This window comes from Athene cunicularia, assembly GCF_003259725.1.
Source record: "Athene cunicularia isolate RWA chromosome 3 unlocalized genomic scaffold, athCun1 chr3_part1, whole genome shotgun sequence".
NCBI classification, from domain to species: domain Eukaryota; kingdom Metazoa; phylum Chordata; class Aves; order Strigiformes; family Strigidae; genus Athene; species Athene cunicularia.
Genome location: NW_020799097.1, coordinates 81,947,546 through 81,953,583, shown reverse-complemented (window position 1 = coordinate 81,953,583; position 6,038 = coordinate 81,947,546). Strand labels below are relative to the sequence as shown.

Below are 6,038 nucleotides of genomic sequence, written 5' to 3'. Positions count from 1 at the left end.
CCCCCCGAAGTCCTGGGGCTCTGCCAAAGACCTAGCCAAGCAGGGCGGAAGGGAAAAAAGAGATCGAGGGAGAGCCTCCTCCTCACAGCACAGGCTTTGCGGGGACGCTGGTATTCCTGGTATGTAATGAGTTTCAGTTGAGTTTTAGCAGGCAGGGAGCAGGGGGGACGGGGAGGGCTCCCACGCACTTTCTTTGCTCGGTGCAGAAATGGCACCATGACAGATACTAGCAGTTATCTGTCTTGAACATGTCCTTGGTGCCAGCGTCCAGCAACAACAGCTTACATTCACGCTTTCATAGGGGAAATGCAGTTGGGGCGCTTTTCTGGCATTGCTGCGAAAGGAAAGGTTTTGCAAAAATAGCAAGTTTTATGTATAAAAGATAGATTCGGGTGCCAGATCTTCAGCTGCTGCTACCTGGCAGGGCTCCACTAAATTTCCATGCACCAGTTCACGCCAGCTGAGGGTCTGATCCTTAATTCAAACATGGGGCGAGTCAAGGGGGTAAAGAAGCTCAGGGCAGCTCCTAGCTCATTGGGACATGCCCATCGTGACAGTTTAGGGCTAGTTTCCCAAAGCTGGCAGGTGCCATGGTTTCACAGCATATCTCTGCTCTCCATGGCAGCAATGAGAAAAACTGAAGGGAGCTGCAAATGTATCATCAACAGATCCCAAGGCTACAGCTTGGGGCCTGAGTTGGTTGCTGCTTTGCCTGTCCCTCACTCAGATAAAGAACACAGCCTGCTGTGGGGCATGTCAGAAGTGCCAAGTGAGAGGTGAGAAATAATTTTAAAATAGGCAACTGACCCATGGAAACAATCAGACCATTTGTTTCAGCGATGATTTCTTGCAGTAGGCAAAAGCAGTTAGCCCGAAACCAAAGATTTACCCTCCCTAGCACTTCCCTACCAGGGTTTAACACAACTGCTGCTGACGCAGACCCAGTAAGAAACGGGAGGGGGAAGACGTAGCCTTGCTGCAGAGCTGCTATGCTGCAGATGAATGACTTCGCCTGTTTATTAAACAAGCCCATTCAAGCTTCCGCTCCATGGCCATTTGCTTGATGGGTTTGAACAATAATGAACTAGGATTAAAAAAACCCTGCCCCTGCGAAATTCAGGCTGCTCCAGCAAATGGGATCAAATAAAGTTGATAGTATCATGTGGCCTGCTAATCTTCAGAAATGACATCCATGTATCCTGAGCTTATTCAAACCAGCGTTTTGCTTTGTTTTTGGTGAATAGGGCGACCTGCAGGTTAAGCATCAGAGAGACATTTGGGAGAAATTAAACAGGGAAAGGTGGGGACGGAGCATGAAAGGAAATTCTTTCAAGAGCTTTAGCATAAAACATCCTTCTATAAAGGAATATGTGAGACAAGGTTTTAGATGAGACAGTTGTCCTCCCAGGAAAAACATCATGAAGTTGTTACACAGAAACTCGTTAAAGAAAAAAGTCAGCCAATGTCACAAGATGATATCTCAGTAGTCCCAGATGTTCGCTCTTCTGGGAAAAAGGAGGAAAGATTACTCTCAGAAATTTACCCTGTGTCAGTGGGGTACTCAAGGAAACTTGGAGTGAGTTTGTAAAAAAAAGAAAGATGCTGCTTCATGGAGTAATATAGGCAGCAGCCATAAATAGACAGCTGACATTTCAAAGTATTGAATGCATCCTGATGGCCCATACTGGGCAGGAACCAGTATGATGGCTGCTATTGGACTGGGAACTGTGGAATCTGTGTTCATTCCTGATCACGTAATGCATTTTCTGTGTGATACTGGGAGATCCCAAGAGCTGCCTGCCTCTGTTCCTCTCAGTAATACCGTAAAATCACTTCCTTTCCCCCAGGGTCATGATCTTTTGTATTTTAAACATTGAGGGCTGGGGTGGTCTTTTGCCATGCCTCCACCACCTTGCTCGGTGGCAGATGCTCTGCTCTCCATTTGGGCTTCAGCCATAGCCATATGGTTGCTAAGGATGACCACTTACACCTGGGCCAAATCTTGCAGAATTACCCCTTACTGTTAATACTCTGGCAAGCTGCAAAGAGCTCGCCTCACTGGTGTTTGACCACCATGTTTTGCAGCAGTGTTATAGCTGAGAGACCGTGGCACAGATGTGGGGAAGGGAGGGGGAGCCCCACCAACTGGACAGAAGGATGAGACTCCTGAGCCCTCCCAGTAGGACACTGAAGGGACATGGCCAGGCAAGGACTTGTGCCCATTGTCACTCCCGGCACTAGAAGTCTACCATCCTAGGGAGTTGCAGCCATCACAGTCCTAGCTGCAGGCACGGCAGGTGCGACAGGGAGCAGAATCAGCCACAGCAACCCCTGGGCGAGCCTGCGAAGCAGCTTTTTAACATGTCACTCACAAAATCCCCATCACGATCAGCCCTCAGCTGCTGTCAGTGTAGGGCAGCGTGTGTGGCTGAGCCACAGGGCCAGGGGGTGAGAGCAACGACTGTGGGATCTCCCAACTTGCTCCTAGTTATCTTAAAGGTTGTGCATGCAAAGGAAAAGACAAGACCATGCCTGGAGCCCAGGCAGGGGTGCAATGCTTTAACCAGCACCTGGAGTAGTGGGAGTTGTCATGAAGGGGTCTGGACCTGATCTGGCTTGCGCTGGCCAATGGCCAATTTCATTCTGCTGTCTGTAGGCCAACATCACAGCTACATGACACGCAGATGCAGTGCTCAAACACCTAAGCCAGTTTTATTTTGCACTTTTCGTTATTTCAGGAGATCTTTCCATGGAGGTTCTCATTCCCTGACTGTGACTTCAGCATCGTTTAACAGCTGAGGAAATGAAGTGAGAGAAAGCTGAATTGGCAGCAGACTGAGCTAGTGGGGACACTAGCAGGTAGCCCTAAGCATCAGAAAGTCCACCAAGGCGGGACTGAATTCGGACAGCTGTAGTTACTTTTTTTTTCCCCTCCAGTGAAACTTAGGAGATAACTTGCAAAGCTTTGCTTGCAAGCAGAGGTGATGGGGAGGGTGTCCAGCAAATGCATCTTCTCAGCAGTTCCCTAGAGCATGAAACTGCTCTCTCTGGGCTGAAGCTGGCAGGAGGGACATCTTACACTTGCCATTTTTGACCAGAGGACTTAAGGGCCATCCAGCAGCGTATCTAACTCTAAAAACACAAACAGTCAATTAGTTTTGGTGTTCTCAAATTGCTGTATTAAAGCAAGAGAGATAGATAAAATTATAGGATGTCAACAACAGAGCTGGGAGGTTAAGCCAGATGTGTTGTCTCTCTCCAGGACATAATCAGAGCACATACCTTCCTCTTTGACCCACTGCAGTTGCATCTTAAGGTCTGTTAATCTGGATCAGTGACAGAGCTATTCTCTTTTAGAGGCTCAAAATCACTTTTCACATATTTTCACATTTTCTTAACACAGCAATAACCTGGGTCTTTACTACTCAAGCAAAAGGAAAGTTGCTCTGGCTATTTATCTTCATCTACTATTTTGCTTCATGTGAAGCTGCAAATGAGAAAAATATCTACATATCCTCAAAGTCCCTAAACCCAAAGCATTTAATAAGAAATAAGCCATTAGTGACCCACCATTCCCTCACATCCAGAACAATTTCCAGCTGAAACCCTGACAACAATGGAGTGATTCAAAGCTTGCAGATGTTTCATGAAGATTTTCTCAGAACATCTAGTCAGATGGATTTCACAAGTGGGTTCTGTTTGCCATCAGACAAATATGATATATACTAGATTCACCTTTACCCATAAACCACTCGAATGAGGCTTCATCAAAGAAAGTATGCTTTTCATCATGCTTTTTACTGGCAACAGAGCTGTGCCCAGAAGCACTTTGTGCTAAGCCTTTTCTTGTAAGTACTTACAGGCTTATTGCTCATCCTCCCTCATTCAAGCCATGGTGGGGACTCAGGAAGGGGAATGACACTTCCACATGGTTGTAGGCATGGCCAGTGGGGAGCCTTTATTATGCTGGGCTGGGGAAGAGAAACACTTCCCCCTATACTTTTGGAGCTCAGCCTTAACTGCAAATGTGATGTCCTTCAGTGTAATCAGTTATTCCCTTGTTCTGAGCTCTCCTAAGTGCCTGAGTGACCTTCACTGTCCCTCTAGCTCTTTGTCCCTCCTGGCAACAGATAAGATAAAACCTGTCAATGTGTTGGAGAGCTCTAGCAGATCTTTCCTGTGTGCATTAGGTTGCAGTTGTTCCTGACATTGTGTTGCCTTCTTGTCCAACTTTGGCTCTGGACTGATGGAAGCTAGGAGAAGTTGTTAGAACAGATACAGCAGCCCTGTGACATGGGAAAAGACAGGGTCAGCTTAGGCTCACCAGTGTAAGAAATTAAGTGATGGAGTCACCCCTCCATCTTTACTACACATATAAGGAACGATTTTGTGCACCTTCCCCTATCTCTTGGCTGCTGGGGATCAGGAGAAGGTATAGTGGGACCTGTCAGGGTTGTCTTCCCTTTCCCCTTTCCTTTCCTCTCAGCCTTGACTCATCTACTCTCCCTGCTCCTTCCTGCCCTTGCCCTTCTCATGTCTCTCCATTAGCTATTTCCTAATAAAGACCTTAAAACCCATCTCTTTTCACATTGATCATGGCACTATGGTGGTATTTGCAAGTTCATTTTATGACCCCTCCGCTTCCTTGTTCAATCTTTTTTATTGCCTTGTCTCTCTCAAGATAGCTCTTCAGGTCAAGGACTGCCCCATGATTCAGACCTGTACAATGCCTTGCCAAGTCCAGATCCAGTTCTGCCTGTCTCCTGCACATGGCTGCAGCAGAACAGAGAAACCCCACATGCATCCTGATCCACTGTGAAGAGCAGCAATCTCTGTATTAAATTTGCCTTTCTGCCAAGTGGGCTGGCTTGTCCCATGGGCCAGCCCCATTGGACTCATGGGACCTCATGTGTCTAGAGAACCATGACTAGCCATGAAGCATAGCAAAGAAGAGGTCACAGCAGCAGTTAGTATTTCAACAATATAGGTTAACAAGACTTGCCTTTTAGAAAAGAGAAGTTCTAAATCTGAGAAATAAGGCCTTCATGAAAATCTTGAGGAGCAGGACTTGGTCTTTTAGGAGTCTGACCTATGGGGATCGGAGGCAGGGGAAACATCTTCAGTTTGCAAACTGAAGCCTCTTAATGGCATTGGACTTTGTTTCCTGGCGGGGAGGTGAAGCAAGCTGTTTGTGGCGTGCCTTGTGACTGCTTGGCAGGACCCGTCCTTCCTGCTGCCAACTGGGGCTGGGGTTAGGTGTTCTTTTTCAGGACCATCTGATGGGTTCCCCTTTACAACACAACAAACAAAGCGAACTCCAAAGAGCAGTACACAGTTGCTGGACTCCTGGAAGCAGCTGCAGGAAAACATCTTTCTGTTGGTTCACCTACAAACTGAAGCAAACGGCCTATGCATCGCAGTGAGGAAGGGGCAGATCTGGTGGGGTGTGTCTAAGCGCCTGGATACTTGCAGTCAATGAGCCTTGCCTGAGCAACCCTTCAGCCTCCCAGGAGGAGGCCAAGAGGGAGGCAGCTGACCGGAGGTGTCTGGCAGGGTGGGGTGGGCAAGGGGCCAAGAGTCCCAGGCAGCAGTGAGGGGAAGGAAGGAGTGCCTTTATGCAGCTGATTAACTGTTCCTCTCTGCTGTTTCCTGACTCTTTTAGAAGATCCTTAAAGCCTGAAGTGGAAACAGTGATGCAGCACTGGGCAGCCGCTACCTAATTTTCTCCTGGCTCTCTTGCATGCCACCCACAGCTGGTGGGGTGAGGCTTACCCTAACTGGGACCTCCACTGATACCAAATCTTCGGGCTGACAGGGAGTGGGCACACCAAGGGGAGTGTGCTGCTGGCTACTTCGTTGCTGCCCCAGGTTTTTAATTTGAGAAAGCTGGTCACTCTGTGCCGGTACTGTGGGTGGAGGAGGCTTCCTGTCTCCTGCTCGGGCTGCCAGGTCACACGCTGCTCCTTCAGCCCTCCAGGAGTGCCCAGGACATTATGGTGTCAAAGACAAGAAGTGCCTGCAACAAGACTGGCACACTG

The 6,038-nt window shown here is 48.1% G+C and overlaps 1 long non-coding RNA gene across 1 annotated transcript; it reads left to right on the top strand.

Moving 5' to 3' along the window:
- Window positions 1-64: 64 nt before the first annotated feature.
- Window positions 65-4,293, top strand: LOC113477819. The gene is made up of 3 exons (XR_003397977.1): window positions 65-119; window positions 626-776; window positions 4,191-4,293. It is a non-coding gene; the product is annotated as an uncharacterized LOC113477819 (long non-coding RNA).
- The last annotated feature ends 1,745 nt before the right edge of the window (window positions 4,294-6,038 follow it).